Raw genomic sequence first — 25,279 nt, 5'->3', positions numbered from 1 at the left:
CTTAGCAATTTACCGTCCGATCGTGCGCTCGCCGTCCTGTTCTAATCAACTGCAGGCGATCGCGAATTCATTAACACGAAAAGAAAACCGGATCCGGAATCCGCGCGCGAGGAATACACATTTGCATGAGTCATCGTCATCGACGGCCGCGGCTACGGCGCGCCGCGTCATCCTCCTCGGCCACGTTCGAGTCCTCTGGCGTCTTGATACATTAACGCGATAATCTCTAATCTATCTTATCTTATAACGCTTTTACTTACATCTGCAAGCAACGACGCAACGGATATAAATAATCTTCAGCCGGTTCGTATATCGAATCATCTTCCAGAATCGGGCATCCATGTTTACACGTGCGTCAGTCACTTTTTTGTACGCTTCTCTCGGATGGGTTTCGACAATTCTTTATACACATCGCAAACTCGAAATTAAAATTCTGCTAAAATAAAATCTAATAAAATAAAATTATTATTTTTTAAAAAGTTGCTGATCTATAGATTTCAATCATCCATTTCCAATATTTAATTGTTCCAGAATCGTTCATTCTTAATTGCTTACAATACTAAAATTAATAGATGCTTCAGAAGTTTATTGAAGCAAAATCAATTCCAGATTCATCAGAGTATCCGTCTTTAACGCGTCTATTCTTTTCAAGCCTTCACACGACGTCCCCAAAAGACTAAATGCGACGATTAAGGGCGGATGGGGGTAGACGTATACGAAACCAGGGTAAAAGAGCGGGACAGGCGGAACGAAAGCGGATGATGTATAAGGGTGGACGTTTTGCACGAGGCCGCGTGGAAAACGAGCGTGCACGAGGCGGACCGAACGAAACGGTGCGACACGCACTTGCACGCATGAAAGAGAGAGAGAGAGAGAATGATGCACGCGAGGCGTATCATGGCGTAATTGCGTTATCGTCCATTAATCATGTTACTTATGCCCCGTGCAGTTCTATGTATAGCGTGTAATTGTATCGTCCGTACCGACGGACGTCCCTTTACGAAGGGCCCTTCGTTTTCGTCCATTTTTCGCCTCTCGTTGTCGTCGCCTTTGACGGCAGATTGTGTCCCGGCCGGTCGGGTGAATGCGTTTTCGAAGAAAACGCGTTCGCGGCGCGAATGATGAAGCGCCGCGTCGCGGTGAAAACCTGTTTCGATTTTTGATCCGTCGTCGATGCTATAATAATTGCATCCGCAACGTTGTTAGCTCCGTCGCGCGCACGGTGACGTGATTTATGCGATCTCCGCCGAGCTATTTTTTTTTCCTTCGCGCGAACTCGCGCGACGCGCGGGAAAATTTTTTCTCCTTCTCCCCGAGACTCGAGTACGATGCACACGAGGTCGTTGCGGAGTGCCGGTCGAGTGCCGTGCGTCTGACCACCTTGGTTTTTATCTCCTTGCTCAAAATCGATCAAGCACCGTGGTTTCTCTATTTTCTCGGACTCGGCGATCGGCCGATGACAGCAGCGATCCAACGCGCGCATCGTCGATCGTTTCACGATCCACCCGCCAGGCGAACGATTAATTTATCAACCTGTTGACACGTCGAAATAAGTGATTATCGCTCTCTCGCTCTTCCCCCGCGCGGGAAACCGGCTATCCGTGATAGCCGCACCGCGCCGTTGACAAATAGCGAGTGTCGGCGAGTGATTTACCGACTCGGAGATAATTGGCGACGAATGGCGAACGCGCGGAATGCAACGTGCGTTTCGTTATCTCGTAGGAACAACGTCGGGACACAACGAGCGGCCGCGACCGCGACCGCGACTCCGTAATCGAACGCCGGGAAAATCTATCTGTCGTTACCGTTACGCCGATAATGCTAACGAGCGGATTATCGGCGCTCATTGTGCGGCGCCAGTAAGAGTAGCACAGCCACAAGGGATGTATTCTAATTACAGGCTACGTTGCGTTGTATCTTGATAATTCCCGCTGTCGCGAGAAGCCGCTTGGGATACGCCGGACGTGCAAAAATATCGCTGCTCAACGAATACATTAATACGCACCCATTATATTACGCGAGCGCGTTTTAAACGTGATAACTTGTCGACGCGATGAAAACCGCGCGGTCGTAACTTTTCATCTGAATATTAACCATATGCGTAGCGCGTTGCGACCTGTCTCGGCACGGCCTGGCTAACATACGGCGGGCACCGTATTGTAAATCATTCAGTACGTTATTTAAAATCGGGGAAGTCGTTTATATGAAGCCGGTAAAGAGGAGTCTCGCATTCGCGCTCGCCGATCACGACGACGGTTGATGAAAAAGTGGCGCATTTTGCACGCGCGAAGCTACTCACCTTGGGCGAGCCTTGCAATTATTCTCGATTAACAGCGAAACAATCGACAAACAAATGAGGCGTTTTTTTTATCTCTTTTTAAATGCTCTCTAAATTTTTTAACTTTGTTGGGTGTCACGTAGATACACCATTTAGTTCCTCGCATGTTCGTCAATATGTGATTCATTCACATTTAACCTGGGAACGGGCGTATAGAGAAATTTTTACATCCTAGTATCGAAAAAATAAAGCTCGCGTTACAGTAATTAAAAAAATTTTTTTTAATCCTCCAAAAATGTTGAGTAAATATCTATACACATATTGTCCTTAAATACTAATAAATTGTAGAACAATAAAAAAAATATGCAAAATGTAATTAAAAGCAATGACTTTTAATTGGGGTATAAAAATCGCCCCATGTCATTATTTAAAAATTAGGCGTCTGTTTCCAGGTTAACCTCGATTGACGCCGATTTCGACGATGCACTTCGCGCTCCTCGCCATTCGGGAAATCATTTCTGACAGTAGAACGAGCGCTAGTTTTCTCTAACACGGGCGAACGAAGCGAGTGAACACGTCACGTTCGTTAGACGCTTCGAGATTACTTCCCGAGTGCAAAATCTCATCTCGCAGGTTCCCGATACTTTGATGCTGCAATCTGGAAGCGCTCTCGAACTGCCGAGCCCGAATAACTGTGATTATACAGTCAACTACTGTCTAATCCTATCGCGGAACTTGCAGCCATATAAAATAATTACCTCGCCTCGCGCGGGGACATCTCGCGCTTCATCGGGGGAAAAGGCTCATCAGGTTGCGGATCGCGGTGCGCAGTCTGCGCAGTGCGTAATCGATCGGCGATCACGAGGTCGCGTACATACACGCGGCGTCCGTCGCGCGGCTCGAGGAAGCTTCCCGCTCCGGCGAGCGAGCGAATCTCGTCCGGCTGCTTTTTACCACGTGTTATTAGGTGCAATAAACTATGACGCTCGCTTACCATAATAGCTCGGAGCAGCGGAGGGACAGTGCGTCGGTTTAAAGCTTCCTTCCACGTTTTTTGCCCGCGTGCGGATGAAGCGCGGATGAGCTGCGCGTCGCGTAATAAAAAATCGGATTCGAGTCCTTCGCGCGCATGATCGATGACCGAAGAAACGTCCGACGTCGACGATGATGCGCCGACGGGAACGGGTTTAATCGAGAGAATCCGATTTTTTTATTTTCACTCTGCGCGCGAGTACGATCGCGTTTCGAAGAGATCGCGTGGCGTTGCTCCGCATCTGAATGTTACACGCGGACGTCGTCGCGATGCGTCGCGATGCGTGAGAAGCATCGTTATCGAACAAGCGGACAAAAGATAGCGTCCAACGTGACTTCGAGCATGTACTCTTGTATTCGTATAAAACTGGCAAAGAAAGGTAGATAAAAATAACCGATATTTCGCTGTAACATCGCTAGACGCTAAGCGAGAAGGAATAATAATAATCTAGCGATGCCCGTCGATTAGAGTCGCCCGGACTCCTCGCAGTGAGAGTAAAACCCGATCGGCGATTTTCCACGGAGTCCGATGACGATCGGGGCAAGGTTGGCGGCGTGCCTTGGTCGGCGGGGGTACTTCGGGTATCTAGGATACACGCAACGCAGTTTTAAAATCCTGCCGAGCTATATTTAGACGAAAGAAGCCGTGCGCAAAGTGTCTCTCTCCCTCTCTCTCTCTCTCTCCCCGCTCAGCATAGATACTCGCTTATCGGACCATGACTGCATCGGCTTCTTCATCGCGTCTCGTTGCTCTTGTTCGCCTTCTTCCCTTCTCGAGAGAGAGAACTGCGCGTTCGCTTCTTTTTCTCCTTCCTCTGCCGCCGTCGCCGCGCTACTCTTCCTCCTTCAGGGCCTCGGGCGAACGAGTTTTCAATATGATATGCGTGTTATGGTTACGGGAGGATAATCAGCTACCGGATACTTGTTTTAGCCGGGTCTCTCGCGCTGGAAATTAGACGAGAATGCGGGAGAAAAAAATCGCCACGTTGTATAAACAGATCGTTATCATTTTGCGCGGATGACGCGCGCGCGAGAGCGACGGCCGGCCCGGCCGGGGCGTCGCGTCGCGCTCCGATGGCCACGAAGTCGAAGAACTCGAAAAAAAGAAGCGACAAAGAGAACGAAAGTTTAAACGATACGTTTCACGAGCGTTTCGTGGTTCTTTTCCGCGAAGAGCGACTCAGGACTCAGGATATGCCCTATCTAATGCCCAGCGTTCACCGAGATATGATAGTTCACGGGAGAAACAGAGCACAGAGCCGTTAAATAAGCAGGCTAGAATGTAAAAGCGGTTAACGATGCTTACAAAGGCACATTAATACAACCGATAATGTTAATTTGCAGCGATGAGATTCGCCGGCGATGCCTGTTTTAACATGAGGCGTCGGCGTGAAGGTGAAGGCTGATCTCGCAGCGAGAGGATGAGAGTTCCCGATGCGTGCCTCACGTGACGTTTATGAGCGACGCGTGATCGGCCAAGAAATTAATTCCGCAGACAAGGTGCCTCATAGTTTACTAGTTGCTTCGCAACCAGCGTACTTGGGCCGAGCGTACTTGGGCGGCGCAGCGCAGCGCTCGACCCGAGAGGGACATTTTTCCTCGATTAATCGCTAAATTGACGTCGGGCGGGCGGCGCGGGGAACGTGACGAGTCCAATTATCATTGTCAGAGGTAAAACGCGCAGGGGTTACGCCCGCTCTACCGCCGCGTCGCGTCGCCGCCGCCGCGAGCGCATCACGCTCCCGCAATTTGCCGGCGGTTATTTTTACGGTATCGTCGACCGACGACGGGCTAAACGCGCCTTAATGGGATGATTTTCCAGTCAGCTTTTCGCGATACGACGGCGACGGCGACGGCAACGCGACGTACGCGAGCGGGGCCCGCCAGAGAGACGCGCCCGCTCGTTAAGCAGCCGTGCGTGCGTGAAGACGAAAAATCGAGGGAGGCCAGGCCTTCCTTCCTCGCGCAGGAGTGAGAAAAGAGAGAAAAGCGCGAGATACGAGAAGCGGTGAGTATCTCAGCGGCAGGCGGGTGTAGCGCGGGCTGTTTTCGCCGTCGCGTAGCGCGAGATTGAAATTAAAATCGATTAGCCTCGGGCGAATAATCGTTAATCCGTCAAGTTCTTCCCGCTCGCGAGCGCGAGCAGGAGGGGAGACTGCCGCCGCGTCGTCGGCGGTATTCAATTAAATGGCCATCGTGACGCGCGATCGAGATCGATGAAAAATCTTATCGGGAGGGCGATATTATCCTTCACAATGCTCGCGTGCGTAGCATATCTTAAGGGATGCATATATCTCCGGCCGCATCCCTCCCACTCGAGCCGAGATGAATGCCAAGCTGGCGAAGGATACTTCTATCTAAATATTTATAAATTTTTTGTTTTTTGCACTCCGACATTTTGTATTAAAAATTTATTTGCGATTATCTTGTTTGATAATAATTATAGAAAATATATTTTTAATACGCCTATTAGCGTCTCCTTAAAAGATACCTTCTAATCACTAAATGCTAATTTTGAAACCACCGACGACAACCAAAAAGTTCTCGACAGTTATCTTAAATATCGAGTCGAAGTACAACGTCGGCACTTCATTTCGATGTTAAGCGCATCAATACTGGTTATAACGACTCCGAGCTCGGTCGTGCTCAATGTGATTCTTTTGCACGGTTACGACGTTATAGATGCCGGAGATTATCGTCCTACACGGCGTTACCTTGCTTTAATACTTCCTCGAACAAGCGCGGCACGGAAACGTGAGAAACACACGCTAATAAGACGCCGCAACGTCACTTATCTTAAGGTTGTAAAATAATCTGTATTATATTAACGAGATAAATAATCGTCACCGTGCGCGCCGCCACGGGTATATGCCATCGCCGTACCCTCGCGCCGCAGGACGGGGAGGGCGAACGCATCAAGTACAAAACTGGTCGGGTGAAGCTGGAGCGAGGGAGATCGCGCGGAATCCCACGAGACTAACGACGCCCGATGACTCTCGATATCCCCGTTAAAACGGCTCCTATACGAAGCTATCGAAAGCCGGTTTACGACGCGTCCGAATCGAACTTTTGCGATTGCGCGGCGCGGCGCGGCGCGGCATAATCGTTACGTAGAGACATAGCGCCGGTCTAACCAGTCCCGATAAGATCTTTCCCAGGCTAAATATAACGTCGCACCGGCTAAATCCGTATCGCGCCTATCGGGAGGCATCGATCGGACACGCGGAACATACTGAGCGCGTCCGTTCAAATGATTTCTCGAATGATCGCCGGGTACTACGGGCGGCGCGTAAACACGGCGTACCTGGCACCGCATAAAATGTGGTTCTCGCCCAATAAAAGGATAAAAGGAAGTGGAGCTCGAGATAACTCCAGAGGCTTAATTTGGTAATCCGAGTACAATCCACATATTTAACACGAGTATGAGAAATAGTTTAAATGTTCAGATTCTCAGTTTGGATACAGCTCGAGTAATCTAAATAGCTCCAATCCAGGAAGCAATAATTTAGAATAACATTGTATTTAAATACATTAAAATATACGTTCTTGTAGGTCTCTTGAGAACTCGGGTCACTATTATAGAACCGCAGAGACTCGTGACTCGTGTTCATATTGACTTGCTACCGTGTTACCTGAAGATATCGTTTCGTCAGCGATGCCGATTATTCTGCTCGATCGATTCGGGAACAGGCTCGTGGTAATAAACGAAGTCAAAAGGCAGTCAATGATACAGCGATATCCCGTGCTCCATATACTTCACACGAGACCGGAATATTCCGACGATGGAGTTGGCGTTCCAAGTACAATTCGCGTGGCTGATGGTAACACGAGGCGAAAAGAGAATCGAGATTTGTGTCAGGGTGTCTGGGAGTTACGGCCGATGAGAAGCGCGCGCGCGCGCGAGTACATCAATATTACGCGCATTGATCCGATAAACGAGGATCTGGTATCGCCCCAAAGCGCCTGGGACTAACGGTTCGCCCCGCCGCTAAACACGAGAAGTCAATTATTTTGCTCGAACATTATCGCGGCCTTTATCGGCCGGGGAATTACAATCGGCCGATAGACTCTCGCGCGCGGAAATACGCACGCGCGCTTCTAAGACGTGTCTTTGCGCGTGGGAATATATCGCTTGTCCCGCGTGTGTGTTAAGACCGGTATATGAGAAACGGCTCACGCGGGCCGCGCGCGATACGCGCAATTATTCGATGCGAATAAATTTGCGCGTGATTTCCGAGACGATCGATTCGTCTTTACGGCTTTTCGTATGCTCTAACACAGTGACGCTGGCTCGAGCTCATATAAGCCAGCCCGTTAGATATTATGAGCCCACGAGATACAACGAGGACGGGTGAAAGGAGAGAGTGGGAAAGATGCCGTCAGTTCGTGCCGTTATATCAAATCCAGGTCGTTATACGTGCCTCTAAAACACTTCCACATTGGGAGCGCTCTTTAAACTGCATTTTCGTCTTTCTCACGCGGCACTCTGCTTAATAATATTAATATCAAGACATTTTTGGTAATCTAGAACTGTCAAGTAAATTTGTATAAATATAAAACATCACCTATATTTGCAGAAATCGATAAAATAGTATTGAATATTGTATTATCAACATGGTATATTCCAAAATAAAAAGAATGATTAAGTATTATAAAATAAAGTATGCGTTTAAAAAAAATTTTTTTTTTTTTTTCGTATTTGTATTGTATGTCTTCTCTGTTCTGAAAAGGAAAGTTTAGCAATTCTATGATATCAAAACGCCACGGCGCGTAATCCACGAAGGCCGGAAGACGCGATGCCATCACACGGTATCATCTCGTTAATTACGAGGACAATCACGCAATTGAATCTCAATGTCTAATTACAACGAAGTTACGGGGAACGCATTTCTGCCGCGAGGAGGAACGTGAATTGCCGTCCTCGTCGTCGTCATCGTCGTTCTCTAGGGGCGGATCTCAGTTCATTAACCAGACGGCGTAAGAAAGAAAGACGTACAGAGAGATCGACGGCGATAAGTGTACACCGCTGGTCGTGAACACTTACCGGAGGTAAACAAAGGCGAGTTCTCGCCCAGGTGACAATGAACCTGGAAGCCCTTAGGTTACATTAACAGACTCTCTCCGCGCGACTCCGTCCGAGACGCGTCGAAGACGTCTCGGACGGACGTGATCTCGTAATTATGCGGATCCCGTAGATGAACTGTCTCTGCCCCATCGCGCTTTTCCCTCCTCGTACGCGTCTCTATTTTCTTTCCGTCGGACGTGCACGCGTTATGCATTGCCGAGTGAAATTACACAAGCGCATTTTTCTCTCTCCTCTTCTATCTCGCGAGTACTCGATTCCCTTTTTGCGCAAGGCTAAAGTAAAGGCTTATGAAATGCCAAGGCACTCAATCACGTAACGACGCGCTGTATTTGTGAAAAATAATCGTACCTCGACTTTCTTTAGACGGCACAAAATGTGCTAAATTTTGGAATAATCGCAGGACAAACAAAAACAATGACCTTGCTTTGTCGGTAAATAATTGAATAATTAACGCAGATAGCTTTTAATCAACCCGATTGATATCAATTGTGATATCAATCAATAAATGTGGCCAGTTGGGTCGATTAGAAGCTACCTACATTAATCGCAGGAAATTCGAAAATTTCTTATCATGGGGGGGGGGGCTTTTCTAACCAAGCCTAGCAAAAAATGCAAAAACCGAAAGTGACGATTTCCCACAACCTGATCGAGATGCCGGAGGTACTTCGCCGGCTCTCGCGAAAATATCGGACACCGCGGGCGGGCGTTCCGCGAGCGTGGCTGAGTTATCGATTTCAATACGCATTCTATTTCAGAAACGTAACCGCGGCGATTTCCTGACCAATACATCCTCCCCTTTACTCCCCATTGTGTATCGTCCGCGCGTATCGCGATATGCGGTTATCATTCATCGGTGGCTAACAGTATTCCGGGACTGGCATCACGGGGAGGCATCGGAGTACCCTGACTCTTCCCCCCGATGCGCCTACACACATATATACCTGCTCGCCTCCTCCCGATCCTATCGCGGCCATACTGTGAGTAGTACCTGCTGATATTTTACTGTCAACCGATGCTTCCGAACCGTTGTCCCGGGATCAGATTGCTCGCCGACACACCGGCTACCGGAAAATCACGAATGATACGGGGAGCCTACCGTCCGCTTCTTTGTCCTTTTTCCTGGACGGCCTCTCCAGCACGCTGTTAACCCTTGCAAACTGCCGCACAGCTTTTATTAAAATTGATAGATCGTTCACCATTCAAGCAATTAACTATTTCGAGTAACTTATGCCTATTCGCAAAAAATCAAACGTATCCTCTATCTCCTCTTTCGCTTACGTGTTGCTTAAGTCACGTATAACGACGTTAATAGATATTCAAGCATAAACGTGCGTCATTTTTTAGCGAGATATGACTAAGAGCATTGTATGCACTCAGTCTGGTCTTGCACGGTCTTGCACGTTCGTGGCTGTATAAACAAGCGCTTTCCGGAATGACCACTGATGAAAAAAATAAGCAAGTAGCCTGCTACTTACCGCACATCGCTACTGACCGCACGCTCTCGTCGTCGTTCCGCGTTGCCCAATCCTTATCTTCTCTCTTCGGCTTAATAACGTGTTTTCAGTTTCAACGAACTCCGGAGGAGGAAGAACTCTCCGTTTCCACGAGGCGCGTCATCCACGAAGAGAGTCAATGTCCCGTACACTTTCGTCACATGCTCGGGAACCCACATAGTAGATCTCTCTCTCTCTCTCCTTCTCTTTCTCTCTCGTCGCCTTCGTCGTAATCATCTGTTTGTTTTTCACACACCTCACCAGGATATAGCTCCATGTCCATGAGACGATACAGTAAAACGCACCAGGCAAAATAGGCGATCGCTCGAGCGAGAGGTCGATGACCGACCCGTTCCGCTTTGGGCATGAACGTTACGAGTTATCTCGTGTGTTACGAGGTCCGAATTCTGAATCCAAATCGGAAAGTGGGGAAATCCTCGCTCGACGATAGAGAAACGTCGCGATTCTTCGACTCGCGACCCTTACTCATCTCGACGCCCTCGACCGGCCGACTCGCCGCGCCGATTCGCCTCGGGTGTCAATCCGGATCTCGCGAAAGCGTCACGGCATTGAACGCGACCCTTTATACGCGTAGATACTTGTGTCCCAGGTAAAGGTTCGTTCCAGAGGCAAGCGCGGGAAAAAGCGCGCAAGAGCGCGTTCCGAGAAGCGCAGTTCCTCCGAGAGGCGAGAGCCGGCATTCATCGCGACTCCGCTCCGCGTCTTTCACATCGTCGTGCTCGAGGCGTTTTTTCGCGAAATCGGATTTGTGCAGCGACGTTTCTTGCAGCCCCTTCCGGCCATCGCGATGTCCATTGTTCGTCGTCGAGGGTCGAAAGAAAACGCTCGTTAAAGATGCGCCCCGGCCTTCGCCGGGCGACGCGACGAGGGATGAGGATCGGCAAGAAGGTGGCTCGAACGAGGCGACTTAATGGCGATGCCAATTGCACTCGCGGATAACCTACGGCTGGTTTATCACCGTCGAAGAAACCAATTGTGCAAATTACAAATGGCTTAATCGCTGCGAAGCTAGAAATCACTCGCGGCGAGAAATGGTTCCTCTCTTCCGTTCGCGGACTCTCTGCCCGACGTTATACCTCTATCGGCAAACGCGGTGACGGTCGAGCGCCTTTATTTTTCGCTAACGCAAAAACAAATATTGATACACCGTTTCGCGTTTCTGTGAAGCTTCACCAACTTGCTATAGGTACTCCTCCTCGTGTTTGCTCCTTTCTGTAACTCTCTCGACGTGCACCGTAATATCCCCTTCATTCTAACGAGAAGTAAGAAATGATTACGATGACTCGAGGAAGTGGTCCATTTCAATGCCGAATGATTTCATCCAGCAGCGTCACGTGTTCACGTATGCGCGCCGCCGTCTCGGGTGGCCGTACCGGCCGACCGGCGCGGCCGCGGCGTCGAGGCAATCGCCGGTGCGAAAATCGAATAATCGTCCCACCATAATGTAACGTCGTACCGGTTATTGGCTACGCATCGCGTGGATCCTCTCCTCCGCGATGGCGATCGAATTACTCGGTAAAAATTGCCGACGTAATTGGTTCTGGACGATCGACGATCGTAATTACCGGTAACCGGATGATTGAGGTAAGAGGCGAGGTCTTGGCAGGTCGTAAAGAGCAGTTTACGTGCTGAGAGCACGACGTCGTACACGCACTTGAGCGTCGCTCTCTCGTAGGCACAAGGCGAGAGATCGAGATCGATAACGTCCGATACACGGGAGGAAGGTGAAGATCAACGACTCTCGACGCCGACACCGAAACGGCCGGCATAAGCTCGACTATTGATCTAGATAAACAGCTCGATTCCTTTCAACTCGCGAGACTAGTCTCGACTGATCGCGAGGACTCGATAAACGTATATCCTAACCGAAAGTGGTGTGTATACACAGGTACCGCGGGATTATTATATCCACGATCGTCTTAACTATTATATGTGACAGCTTGGAATTGCACCGCCGCGCGCCGCCGCGCGCCGCCGCGACCACTTATTAATATGCTTAATGCAACATCGTCTCGATAAGCCGCCGCGCCGCCGAGAAGGGATCTCTATCCATCCGATTTTAACCGACCGATCTTGTTTCAGAGGATCGAGAAGCGCGGGACGCGCATGTCGAGCGATGAAGGAAATAAGATGAAATCCCGCGGCGTTTTACGGATAATCGCCGCGCTGTGAGAATTACCGGGAGACGCGGACGCGGCTGTGGTCCAGATGGCGCCGATCCTTCTACAAGAATCGCGTCTGTGTAAAGTTCTTGAGAAACGACATCCGCACACGAGTCGATTCACGATTCGCTGACCTACGTCGAGTCGCGGCAGTCGCTGCTAACAATTTAAGTGACCTTTAGTAATCCGAGTCTCTCTTCGGGATGAAGAGGGTTTTGATGAATCGACGAGAGAGGCCCACACCGTTAAACACACCAAACAGTGTAGAACAGTGAGCTATTATCGCGACGAGACTTCTTATCAGCCAATTGCGATGACCTACGAACACGCAATTATTATCACACGTACACGTCACGAACCTACGGATTTGCGCGATCCGACATAACTATAATCTTCGATGTAAATACCGGCATAGATTGATTCGAGCCGCGGGGTGAAAAGCCGCCGTCCAAAGTGCCGGTCGACGTAATCACTGTTATCCAACGGGCACGACGTTGAGAAATGATTTTTGCTCTGTTCTCCGCGCGGCGTGAATACGCAACGCGGAGCATGTAACGCCAAAAGTGTTCCTTGATGTTTACAATAACACGCGGGCGTATATGCGCGACGCGGTTTCGATGACTCCGCGATCATTGCAGGTAAATAAGAGAGACAGGTTTTATCTTTACGGTTCAAACTTTCACGGTGGAATCATCGAATCGAGGGTGGCCGGATCGCTAGTGATAAGAGATAACGGGTCGAGACGCGCCGTGCTAGCACGTGTGTTTGCTTATCGGTATACGCCGTAAGCGGAAGAAGACGTTTTATCCGTTACCGTTCGAGCATTCGTACCATTCGACCGCGAGCAAAGTTGCGGTTCCGCGCAAGCTACAAATAAATTCAATGAAAAGAATAATCTCTGACTATTCATAAATTTTGTACAATAAACAAACAATCACTAGCATCTTACACGTTTCGACAAACACATAAATAAGAGTACGAGCTTTCGTAAAATATGTATATTATCACTTTATTTCACTTTTTTGTTTACCTACCTATATAACGTTTTATGCCACGCAATTTATACATCCAAATTGATGCTGTAACATTTGACGTAATAGATAGTCATTGATACTATCGATTCTCTTATAAGCCTTCCTGCAAATGCTCTCCACGCTGTGCGTTTCTCGGCATTCGAAGCAGCCACGGGGAAACATCGACGAGCCCGCGTCCCAAGGCGACTCCATAAAGTATTCCCGAAGGGACGTCAGGTGAATTCGCCTCTCTACGAAACTGCGCGCTGCTACAAAGTGGCGAGCTTTCTGGAAGGAGAGAAAGAGAAGGAAAAGGAAGGAACGCGCGCCGGCTGCTGTGCCGCACTCCTGTACTCTCAATCGTGATTCCACGAAGTCATGCGATTCCCGACAAAACGAGTCTACGAGTGATAAACTTACCCGGGAAATTAACTAGTCTCGAGGGAACGAGCACGTTCCAACTCGTTACAACGCGGTATTCGACTCGGTATATGCTTGTCGGCGGATATAACCGCATAAACAATCTCGGTAAAGTTAGCATTTCATTTTCAGAATTTCGATATAATTGACAGAGTTAAGTAATTCGATCCATAATTTTTTCGGGGGCAAGAACCGGAATTTCATCGAGTAAAATGAATTAAATTCTGAAAATGGGAATGCCAATCTCGTAAATGGTTAAACGACAGACGCGACGCCTCCTCCGCGATTCTGCGATGCCACGAGAGATCCTCGAGAATTTTTTTTCGCTATAACAATTCCGTTATGTCAAGAATGTTATGTTTGCGGAAGAAGTCTCGACTGGCGATACAAGCGCGTATAGCAGTCTCGAGAACAATTTAAATGTATTGATTACCAAGAGAAAAAGAATTAATTTCCCGATTGTTTCGAAGAATAGATTATTATCGACTGTCTCTAGTCTCACGCGCAGTTCTAGGACTAAATAGTATCGTCCGGTTCTACGACGCGGACGGTCCAGTACGTGAGTAGACGAAGCGACACCGGCGATGAGAAATCTCAAGATCGTGCTGTATCGTCGCAAGGACGACGTAAAAACTACGTTTAGACTTCTTTCTTCGCTTCTACCGACTCTTGTGACAAATCGGATGGAAACGTGCTCCGTCTGTTAAGAACGCGTGACGTACTTGGTGAAGAATATTTTTAAAGATTCATCGTACATACGTAACAAACGCTAAACTTTTCAAGAGAGGAAAAATAGAACTGAAGAAATTCGATTGCGGTCTGGTTTGTCTTTCAATGATGAGAGCAAAAAATATACGCGGAAAAGAAAACGATGAAGGGACGTATTGTCTTGACTGGAATCTCACGATGCACGCGCCCTGTATAATAAATCTTGGCAACCTTGTTATAGCCGCGGATTCTTCGCCGTTCTTCTTGCCGCGTTTCTTTCGCCGGTACTTGAATCACGTGGTAATTGCCAGCAAATATTTCTCGCAGCGTCAGCTGAATAACGAGTAAGGGAAGAAGGTTCGCCGCGGATAAACAGATACGATCGGTCAATAAGTGGAAAAGATCCCGGTCGCTCTGTAACCGTCCTAATTAATTTCAACTAATTATACAACAATTGCGCAATTTCTCGATTACGTCCATGACTGTCTTGCAGTTTCCAAGGTAGAAAATGTCGTTTGATTCTATCCTCTTAAGTCTACGTTTTGTTAAAACGTCTTTTGCGCTCTTTTCACGTTAATAATCGTCATTTACCGATACGCGAGTACCTCTTCGAATAGCAACGGGACGTCACGACGCGGCGATCGGCACGAAGCAGATCGGAGAGAGACGGCGAGTACGACTCTAGCAGAGAGTGTTTACTGTTCGGTCGGGCTGTAGATCGCCTCTATCTTCGATCTGGTCTCTCTTCTGGCCGAGCTCAACCTGAATGGCAAAGAGGAACGAGCCACGTTGAAGATCCCCGGCGTCACACGACCGCTACTCACCGGGGAATTTACAATCGCGCGCTGTTCATCCTTTATTGGGCGGCATTCGGCTTACATAGATCGCAAAATTCACGTGGAACGCGCGGCGTGTGTCCGCGACCGCGGGGTACTCTCGATCGTGACCTCGAGCAAATCCCTCGGCAGGAAGCACGCAAACGTCGACGGTGAGTTCGATTACCTCGGTCAAAGAGTCGCAGGCTCGCGACTGAATTTAAACAAACCGTTCGACGACGATGCGCACGATTTGAAAAGCAAAAGAAAAGGTTCCAAAAAGTATTCTATTCGAAAAGAAAAACGCGACGTCGCGTTTTTATTTTCGAATAGATGTGGGGCACTCATGCTTGTTTGTATGAAAGTTTGTTGTAAGAAATCAGTGCCAAGTGTTCTTAAATCAAAAAAATTTATTATTTTCTAAAAATGTCTGTATTCTTTTTTGATAATATATGTTATTACACTAACTTATTTAATTATTTGATTTAATTATTATTAGATATATGTTTAATCTTCTTATACAAGATTCGAATGCGAGTTAGAATCTTTCGGGTAGTCCAACCGAGTGCCTCGTGTACTCGCTTGCGTCACGGAAACCCCGTTCATTTTCATTGACGAGCGAAGAGGACCTGTTCTTGTATTCTCGAGAGAGATTCGAAGCCTCTCGCGCGCACGACGTTTGTCCAAATATCTGTTCACGTAATAACGAGTGTTCTTGTTGAAACACGCGACATTATTCAACACTTTGCACACCCACAGACGGACCTCGCGTGGGCGAGCTGGACACCGCGAGTGCCGCGAATACGCCCGGATGACGACGTTTCATCCCCGAGGGATGCCGAGGGGTCGACGAACTTTTAACCAGTTCTCAGATTCAGCCGTTACCCCGTGCGTTTTGTCGCCACGCGACAAAACATCAGAGCCAACGAATGGCTCGCCGGCGGCTGCGGCAGCGAGGCATAATTTAAGTCGCGTAATTTACAATCGTACGATGATTCACATGTGGGAACTTCATACATTAGGCTGATTAGATACTGACGAGGTACCGATCCTATACCGATCCTGTACCGAAAAATGGATTTCATACCTCAGTTTTCTGACCCAATACTCAACCAATATTAAAGAAACAATGTTATGGTACAGACCAAATATATGGATCAGTATTGAATAATAATACTGAAACAATATATCGGTAGATTTTCGGTACCACATCTGCATCGAAATTGCCAAAATTAGTACGTTAGGTGTCACCGAAACGTCATAACGCCAATATTTTTGTAATACCATGTCTATACTGAATTTTAGATACCGAAATTGGCAAAAACAATATGAAAGTCAGTACCGAAGAGCTATTGTAGTATGGAAACTGATACTGGTACACAGAGAAAGCTGAATAATGTTAAAAATAAATCCACTTTCCTCAATGATTTCAAAATTTGATTGATTATAGATAATCAAAAGTACCTCGTGGTCGATTATTTGAACGCTGATCTTTCTTTTTAGCGTTGCTCATCCCTACAAAGTGCATATGCTCCGTTCATCTCGGTGAAAAGACGGCGGACAGTTTATCCGGCTGGATGTTTCTTGTATCGTTAGACGTACGTCCGATCATTCTTCGTAGAAGCGAGAGCGGAGGAGGGAACCGTGCGCGTTATGGTGCGTCGGTGCATCGCGTGCAGGAGCATCGCACGCCTGGAGGTCCGTCCGAAGATCAGTGGATCAACGCTATAGCAACGTCCAGACTGGGCGCCGCACCCCGCCGCGAGATGTTCGGCCGCGCCTCGAAAGAATCGCTCGGTAAATTGAATCCCTGAAACCCGCGCCGGACGCGCTGAGCGTGCGCGAGAGCGCGTCTTCTATTTGGAATATTAATTTCGACTCGGCGCATCGCCGGACGACGTTCCGGCGCAGTCGCGACGAGATTTATTCGCAGCGCGCGACGTAACTGGCATATCTCTGTTGATGATCAATGTAATCGGGAGATTCGTTTGCTCTACCGGAGATCGCGAAAGTACGTATCACCTCGACGAATTCAGTTTTACGTGCTATGCACAAGCGAAAAACGTACCTACCTCGTCACGTTAACCGTTGGGTTTTTATTATGATCTTGGCGCGCACATCTGTTGCACGCCGGGATTCATCGGAGTTTTATCAAACTCGATTCCGGGGCTGTGTATTAATTGTCGGGGCGAATTTATGTTTCAGCTGTATTGTTGCAAAATTATCCCTGCGAAAATCCGCGTCGGTAGATTCTATTCTATAAAGAATCTCGCGCGGAAGCATTTCATGTACTAAGACTATAAAGAATAATTTGAATTTTACCTCGCATTAGATTCTATGGATAACAATTGCGAGTTTCACGCGATTAAACAGATTCAAAATGAATAGATACCAAGTTGCGCAAATATATACAGTTCAAATGTTTATAACATTACGTATTTTGATATAAGTATGTCTCACATAGTATTATAAGTATTACATCTTACAATTAGATAAGTATCTTTGCAAATTTATTAATACAAACTTCGTAATAAGTTAAATAAAGATGTTAAATTTTGTTGCTCATTCGCGTCTTTGAAATTTAATGTTTCTCAAAACTTATTGATTTTCACTAATTACTCCAAGTTTATTGACTCACTGATATTGTTGATTAGAGAGAAATCCATTTCCTCATAAATCAAAGAATACTGACTGAAAGAAGATGGGGAATCTATATGTATAAAAGTAGAAATTTTTTGTATCGCGCTTTACCTACTTTTTATGTAGGCCAAAACGTCATTAATTGCAACAGTGTCTTCACGGACTGATCGGTTTCGGTAGAAGATGATTGTATTTTATATATAAAGATGATGTAATAATAACAGTGTGTGTAAATATTTGACTGGTTACGCAGCATTCCAAGCAAGCGAGGCGAACGTTGCCGCGCACCTTGACCTCAACCCTTTCTCAGATCGACGTATGCGATCGCGGATAAATCATTAGTCATACTTCTCTCCTTTTTGTTGATTTAACGAAGATGTGCCGTAGGAACGAGTAAATACACGTTCCCCGCGCGTATTTGCATAATTTCTGCGTGATATTACTTAGTAATTACAATCTGTCGATCAAACTTTATGCAACTTGAGAAATAATGACTAAAAAAGTGTATAAACTCATGTAAAACTAAAGATTGCTGATGGACAATAAAGATACTGCCTGTAATACCTCAATTACATTACGTTAATCCTACACTGCACTCAACGTTTATATGAGTATCTAAATATTGCGTTTAAAAGCCTAATCAACAATCTTCTACCCTTACAAAAATTGAAAATTATTCTTAATCTTTAATAACCGGTCAGTAGGTATTCGTTGCAGCGATTTTTTAATTTTCATCCAGCCTCTAATAATTAAAAAAATATATTTTGCGAAATTCTAGATTGAATGCTATAGAGAGAAAAACGGTGTTTTATAGATGCGAAAAATCAAGCTTTCTTTCTTCTTTGATTTATTGTTCTCGACGACATGTTTTATTCCCGCGCATGTAAATTTCTATTCCGATACATCGCGCGATCTCGGTCGGGAGAAAAAACAATGACCTAGAAGAAAACATGACGCACAGGTATATAATCGTTCGTAATTGTCGTCGAACGCTTCTTCTTTCCGGCGAGCGTACGTATTGTCTACGGTACGATTGTTCACGCATAGATCTTCAAGTTAGGTTGGAAAAACGACGGTTTGCATTGCCGAAGGTGATCGGTACTCGTCTCGCAATTACCCTTGGTACTCGTCAGTCGGGCGAAACGCCGATACGATCTCGCTGCTCGTCGTTGGATCTCCTGCGTCCTTGCGGAGACGCTCGCGCGACTCGCCGTGCATAATTTACGTAAGTAGAAATCCGTTGCGATATAATAGTAACTTATATCGCTTACGGTGGTTACTTGTACCGTGAGTGCACGAGCGAATCGTTTAATCTCGATCGCCGGTGAATTAACAATCGCGGCGGGCGAACGCTAAAACGTACAACTACGGCATCGTGTGATTCCTCGTATATTGAGACAGTACATGGCTGCACAATGGGCCACTACGCTATAATAGATACTGTTAAATAAATATTAACAACGTGATAAAGAGCAATTGATGTCATTGTTGATGTACGAAAAGATAATAATTTGAACTGAGATTGTATAATAAATAAAATCAATCGATCAATAATAATAATAATAATAATAATAATAATAATAATAATTTGAACTTACATAGATTATATTTTTCTCAATGATAATGTCAGGCCCGAGAAAGGTTTACAGGATCTTTGGAACACGACTCCGACTATATTAAAAATAAGTATGACTCCGAGTACAGGACTATGGGATGCTAAAGCTTATTAGCTCATCCGAAATAATTGGCTCGGCAAGCTTACCACATACAGCGACAATTTGAGAAATTCGACGCGCCAGAGGTATTCATTACAGCGCGATCGCTTTTTTATCTTTCCCTTTTTTTTCCCTCTTTTTTTCATTATCTTTAGCGCGTGTTGTGATTGCGACGGTAATTATTACGGCTTTTTATCGCTGTACAACGCGCGTAATTAATTCCTCGCCGCTCGTAAGCGTCGGATTTGTTAAGGTACCGATAAACACGCGCGAGAGATTACATCGCGTACGCAGAGACTTTCCTCCGCGCGAGCCTCGCTCGCGTCCTCGAAGGTCGCGTATGATACGCGTCGGACGCGCGTTCGCGGGACGGCACCTGCGGTAAGGTAACAACGAGGCCGACAATGTGGCCCCGGCGGGAAGAAAAGTCGAGGTGCGACGCATTAAAAGCATACTAAACGTTCGGCCCGAAAGCCGACTCGCTTTGTTCGATTCGGATCGCTCGTATTATTTATTTTCACGCGTTATAGTGCAAGCAGCGCCCAGTTATGGTGCCCAGCGTATGCACCGGGCATCTTTTTTCGTCCTTGAAACGAGAAATACGGGGTACGGGGTTCGCAGAAGTACTTATAGAGCAGTAACGTCTCCCGGTTAATTGCTCGAGTTGCGCTACGTCTCGCTGGCGCCGGGGATCGTATAGAAATACCATCTCACTGAAGTCGAGACCGCGGATTATTATCCGCGCGAGAGACGTTTTACCCGACACATGGATTAGTAACACGGATCATCGTCGTTTGCTCGACCGCGTAACCAACAGCGACTTTGCCTGACATCGGTGGCGTTGTCTAGTAGGGGCTAAGAAAGACACGAGTACCCTCGGCCTGAACATTGTAGGCGCTGCTTCGTGAAGACACATCAAGAGGTTTTGTCTGGTTTTGTCTACCTTTTCAATTTTTATTAATATATGTGTATATATTTTATTAATAAATACTTATATATATTTATAAAGATAAAATTTTGTATTATAGCCGAAACTTTTTGACCACTAGATCAATAACACAAAATATTGACGTTTTCAAAGATTAATTGGTGACCAGGCACGTAAGCCCGAACAATGATACGGTTACCGATATGCATACGTGTTAAAAGACATATCAAATATTCAAGATGTTTTGGAAAACGACTAATATAATAGCGACGGGGTACTTTCCATTTTTCCGCCTGCAAATATCATTATATCCAAATAAATTGGGAAGATCCGTTACTAATTAAACCAATCGTAAAACTCGAAATGTTACTTATTCGTTCTCATAAAGATATAACCGTGATGTTTGCCGATATTTAATAAGAAACGTTACATTTTTCACAACGGACGCTGATGCAACGATCGCTTTCTCGATGTAACATTAAAACGCAATTAACAACAGAATAACAATGAGGAAAGCGTTTTATCAGGGTGACAGCGAAGCTTTTTCGTCAGCGAGTCGCGGGGGCTGGGGCTGCGCACAAATAGTTCCGGGTGGATAGAAGAACGAGCCTGACATTTTGGCGACTCTGGCGTTGCTAATGAGACTCCTTTATGCTAATCGCTCGCGTGCTCGCTCCTGCGGATCCGCTCGACTCATGAATTTTATCATAAAGCTCCATCATTTTCTTCGTAGGCCATGAGACCTACGAAGGAACGGATTGAGTCGTCAAGGTGGCGAGAAAGGGAGAGAGAGAGCGTTCTTCTTTTCCGTATCAGGACGGAGTGTCGCCAGGACCTCGGTAGAAGCTCGGCCAGCCAGAAAAATCGGAAACGTCTCGTTCTCGAAGGCGAGGGGCACGACGATCCAGATAGGCAATGAACCGGTGGGCATTTTATTTTGACGCTATGGCCATCATCAGCTCGCGATAGAGAGAGGAGCCGTAAACTCGCTAATGAATGTCCTGAACTGAACGCTACGCGCTGTTACAACGTGGCCGCGCATTCCGTTGATTTGCCGCAGCACCCACCGCTTTCAGGATGATTAAGGAAGATAAATATGGAGCATCGTGCACATTAGCGCGCACGTAGAGAGTTAGAGAAGACGACGTGGTCCCTGAAGGAACGGCGCAGTTTCTGAAGTACCTAGCGTAAGGTCCAAGGCAAGAAGGCAAGGATACCTGGAGAGAAAGCACCGCCGTACAAAGTAATCGATGAATTCTTAATTTTTTTGCGACCATATATTGGCCGACTGCAACAAGGTCGATTAGCGACTAACCTTGGATAAGTCGATTTCTAAAGATACGGCAATTTTCGCTTTTAAGGATCATGAAGATGCTCCCGCGTCGCTCAAGGGTATCTCTTTGTTTAACGGACAAATACTTACTTGGATCCTTGCCGTGCCGAAACCTCGAATTAGGAAGTATATCCGTAAATAGATTTGTGCGAGCGGAGTCAAGGAGGCATATTCACCATATATCGCGAGCATCGAAGTTACACAAAGGAAGGACGAGACGAGTGTTTTTCGTCGATGGATTTACAAATAGAAACGAAAAAGATAAGAGGGTATACACCGAAAGATCAGTAGGCACGTTCGAGGTGGCTTATTCTCTCGTCGACGAGAGCGCGCGCCGTAGGAGCGCGACTCAGGCACAAAGGGAGGAACGTCGTCCGGAACGTGTTCGCGTATATAACGCGACGGCCAAGAATTAAGCCGACGATACCTCGAAGGTCCTGACCTTGGCGTAACGAGCCACGCCGAGAAGACGAGAGTCACGCCCTGCCGTGAGAAAATTAATTGATATACATTTTTGTCCGGGGGTTTCGCATCTCTCGCCTCGCTCTTTCTCTCGCTTTCCTTTTTTTCACTCTCTCCCTCTCCCCCGCGCCTCGCTCGTTACTTGTATACCGGAGGATCGGCGCGGACGCGCGAGCGCGCGCGCGGTCGCTACCGACCGCGGCGCAGCAACCTCGATTACCAGCGACGGATGGCAGCAACAACGACAACGGCAACAACGAACAGCGGGAGCCCGTGCCGCGCCGCGCCACGCCGCGAAACTCGACACAATGGGCGTAACAAATGGCGGAGCTTTATCCCCGCTGTCGTAATAATAAAGTGGTGGATGCCGCAATCGTCTTTGCGGTCGATTAGTAATGATTATGCGCGATTAAACGGCAGCGATTACGGCCACCGCACTGGTTCGCCGTAGTGAGAGAGAAAGAGAGAGAGAGAGAGAGGCGAGGAAGGGAACAGTCGCGCGCGAGCGAACGCAAACGCGCGTCCTTGCAAGGATAAAGAGAGCCGGTGAACCTGGTGCAACCCGTCGACGCAGCGCGCGAGTATTGCGCCGCGCGAGAAACGTTCGCGATCGTCTCTCGCGACTCCGAGGGCGACCCTTCCCAAGACCGATGGCGTTCTATCAGCCGTGCATTTCGCGTTGGAATGAAATTAATCGCGCGCAATCACGGTCCAATTATGAGCGGAGCCGCACGCTCGAGAATGCGAGCGACCGCGATCGAGGACTTGAATGGAGAGAGCGGTACGAGCGAGAAAATGGCGATAACGCGGCTTACGATATGTGTTTCGACGGCACCAACGAGATGCATTGTAATTGCAATGCTGTAACTTAAAAAAAAAAGCAAGAATACTCTTTTCCAAGAGTAGAACTATAAAAATCTAGAATTGTACTCAGATTAATGCATGAACATGGAACTTTTTTAAAGCGTTTTTCATATATGCTCAATCGAAAAACTGTCGCAAAATACTTTTGTAAAAAGATAGTGCCAAAAAGTACCGAAAATGTAGTTGTAACGCTTTTCATTTACGAGTTTCTGCCGCTCGTTCTAATTCAATAAACGCAAATAATTTTTAATCTTCAAACACGAATACCTTTTATGACACTTCTATTTAAATCGCCTTTAAATTATTCGCTCTCTATCCGTGTCTTTAAATATCAAATAGCACGATCGATATTCATAAGGTTCACGCTGAAAGAACATCGCCGTAGCGTAGCTAAAGTAGCATTCTTAAGATAGCAAACTCAACGATATCAGAGCCTAATGAAATTACAGTACGTTTGCCCGCGACGGATAAGTTTAGGCAGATACGACGCTTGTGCGTTCGCCTGAAATAAATCACTTCAATCAACGTGATGGGACGTCGCGCGGCTCTTATCCGAAGCCGCGGGACCGCGTATAAATCAGGAAATCGCCTCGCTCGAACCGCGTCGGAAATGCAAACTCCGCAAACGAAGAGACTCTCCTCGTGCGAGAGATGTATTTGCCAATTTTTAAGTACTTAGTTACACGGTCCGGCGACATGCGGACACCGAAGCATCTCGCGCGGCGCGGCGCGGCGGCGCCGCTCGTCCCGTACAGTCATCGACGCGCATTGACTGTCGCGCCGCGTTCTTCGTTCCTCGTTCTCTCCCTTTCCGTCTCCGTTTCGCGATCGTACACCGTATATACCGCGCATTAATCTCGAAATTATAATGCGCGTGATTTATTCGAGGTGCTGCGCGCGCTCGCGCGTCCTCGATTATTCCGAGAAAGTGAGCGCACGTACCATCCTCGAGCAGGGTCCTTCGTCGTCCTTCGTGTTCCTGCGCTTCTAAATTTGTATACGCGCACGAGGGAACCGTACACCTGCGTCGCCGTAACGCAGCGCGGGCGAAGCTGACAGGTGAATACCGACATCGATTCAATGACGCGCCGTCCAACGCCAGCGAATCGGAGACACATGCGCTCGTTAATCACGAAATGTATGGTCATCCGCCGGGGATGGGAAAAAGCCAACGAAGGATGTCGGAAAACGGAAATCCACGCGCCTCGATGAGAAACGACTTAATCCTGCGCGCGTGTCGCAGGTGTGTATTGTCGAAAGTACCGTGTTCGATCAGAAAAGAAATGTCTCATTTGCTAAACATCGATAAACCCTGTATAAACGGAAAGTTTGCTTTAACAAACTTATTTTAACTAATTTTAACGAAGCTTCAAATTATATCTTCGTAGAATGCAATACGATTTGATTTAGCTATTGCGTATATTTTTCTTCTCTGTCTCTTTCTTTTTCTTTTTTTTTCGAATAATATTTCTCCGATTAAGTTCTCGATTTTTTAATGTCGTATTACTCTAGCAATTACGATGCGCGCGTCTCGAGCATGAGTCCGCCGATTAGTAATTACAAATATTGCTTATTAACACGACAGCAAGGAGAACAGGTTCTTTTGCAAATAAACGGTAATCGCCGGCCTTTATATGTAATTTTTAAACTACAGTAGTGCGTAATCTTTCAACGAAAAGGTCAATAAATCTCGATTTCCCCGTGGTATCTCGCGCAATTAATCTCTCGCGAAAAACTCATGTTTGCTGCAGGATCGGATCTATCATGAAACGGATGAAGCGACAAGCAACACTTTAGGCCCTACTTTTAAGCAAGTCCCATATCCCTTCACTGATTACGAAACGCATAACAAAAAAGAATAGAAAAAAATCCCTTATATTTTATAGCAGCAAAATTTTTTAACAGAGCTCATTTTTAGTCCCTCGCTTTCAGTCTTGAGATACGTAGACGTAGAGGATACGAGAGAGAATTATCGGAAGATTTATTCCACGTTTGTTTCAAGAAAGAGAGTTAAATTTACAATAAGCATATATTTAACTACCGAAGGAACAGTGACATGTGATATTGTTATAATTATTGCTCTATAAAACCGCACAATTTTACGATCGTCGATGTTAAACGACGATGTTCCGCGATCATTAAGAGTCGATCCTTCCTTCGGATTAGAGATGCTCAAATTTAATAGGATAATAATTTTGTTCACTTTTATATGCATCCGATATCAAGCATTATCTAATGACCTTACAAAGAGAAGATAAATTATCTCGCAGGATCGATATTACCGTGGTAATAATAGAGATACTGCTGCG

At 46.7% G+C, this 25,279-nt stretch overlaps 1 long non-coding RNA gene across 1 annotated transcript in view; it reads left to right on the top strand.

Annotated features, from left to right (window-relative positions):
- The window catches only part of LOC139768023 (uncharacterized), a 97,612-nt gene extending 79,375 nt beyond the window's left edge, over positions 1 to 18,237 (top strand). Inside the window, exon 5 of the long non-coding RNA XR_011717265.1 lies at positions 11,993 to 18,237. This is a non-coding gene — a long non-coding RNA (uncharacterized lncRNA). The remainder of the gene's footprint in view (positions 1 to 11,992) is intronic.
- The last annotated feature ends 7,042 nt before the right edge of the window (positions 18,238 to 25,279 follow it).

Source organism: Temnothorax nylanderi, unplaced genomic scaffold (assembly GCF_030848795.1).
Source record: "Temnothorax nylanderi isolate EJ_2023f unplaced genomic scaffold, tnyl_v1.0 TNYL_tig0013_pilon, whole genome shotgun sequence".
Taxonomy (NCBI): domain Eukaryota; kingdom Metazoa; phylum Arthropoda; class Insecta; order Hymenoptera; family Formicidae; genus Temnothorax; species Temnothorax nylanderi.
This window is presented reverse-complemented; position numbering and strand designations above follow the sequence as displayed.